The following is a 1325-nucleotide window of genomic DNA, read 5'->3' as shown; positions in this document are numbered from 1 at the left end:
GATAGGTATGCATACACAAAAACGTACTCTAGCATAGCAAACTGAAATAATAAAAAAAACAAAGAATTACTTGAAAGGGTCTCATTATTTCAAATACTTAAATGGTTGAAAAACATAAATTCCTCCTGCCCCCCCCCCAAAAAAAAAAAAAAAAAAAAAAAGAAAGAGAAAAACGGGGAAAAATTAATGAAAGAAAGCAGTGAAAGACGCTGAAAAAAAGACAAAGATAAAAGAGAAAAAAGAAAAAAAAGAGAAAAGAAAAAAGAAAAAAATAAGAAAGAGAAAAACAAATGCATAACGAAAAGAGGATTTAGAAAGGAATCGAATCGAGTCCACGAGAGATCCTGCTCGAGATCCAGTCAATAGGATTCCCATTACTGCTTTCGGATGGGCGGAATTCTCTCCGAATCACTTTCTATTGTCTTTTAATCCCCTTTCCTTTCACTTTAGTTCCCTTCAAGTCGTCGTAAAGTGGCTTGTCAGATCCTGAAATTGGCTGTCTCAGTGCAAAACGAGCCTCTCTGGTTTGCTTGTCATTGCCGATTCATTTTCTTCATCTCTACCTGACTTGCAATTTGCCTCACGGTAAGTCTGCCTCTGTCTTCGTCTCTTCTCCCGTATTTATGTTTCCTTCTCATGTCTTTTCTACTTTCTCGGAATGTTGGAAGATGTTCAGTGCTTCATGTCATGTCAAAAAAAAGAAAGAAAAAAAGACCTTCTCATGTTTATCTCTCATGTCTCACCCACTCTCCCGGCAGTTGGTAGATGTTCGGTGTTTTACATGTCAAAAAACCTACTCGTGTTTACTTCTCATGTCTGTTCTACTATCTCAGATGTTGGAAGATGTTCAGAGCCTCATGTCATGTCAAAAACTTACTCATGTCTGTTTCTCATGTTCTTTCCACTCTTCTGAATGTTAGAAGCTTCTCAATACCTCATGACATGTCTAAAAAGACAACTCATGTCTGCCCTCTCATCATCTTTGTTATTTTTTTTTTACAGTACAATTATCATTGATCTAATGACATCATCTGGAAAGTCTCCTTCACATTTTTTTCCGCTAATTTTATCCAATGTGTTTCTATTTCCTAAATGTATAAAGTCTTTTGCTCCAATACTTCGGCTCTTGAGAGTCTCGAGAGCTGAAAATACTTTCAATGCAATAAATAATTATTCTTTGGGATTATTATACTCCTCATACAATATTCGAATAATTCTCAAATATATTCCCTCTATCTATTTTTTTCTCTCTCTTTCCTGTATGATGGTTGTACATTTTTTTCATTTGATTAAAAGAAGTAGACGCATTTCTCACGCTGTTGGCT

This window comes from Penaeus monodon, chromosome 29, assembly GCF_015228065.2.
Source record: "Penaeus monodon isolate SGIC_2016 chromosome 29, NSTDA_Pmon_1, whole genome shotgun sequence".
Taxonomy (NCBI): domain Eukaryota; kingdom Metazoa; phylum Arthropoda; class Malacostraca; order Decapoda; family Penaeidae; genus Penaeus; species Penaeus monodon.
The sequence above is the reverse complement of the archived record's forward strand: the minus strand, read 5'-3'. Positions refer to the sequence as shown.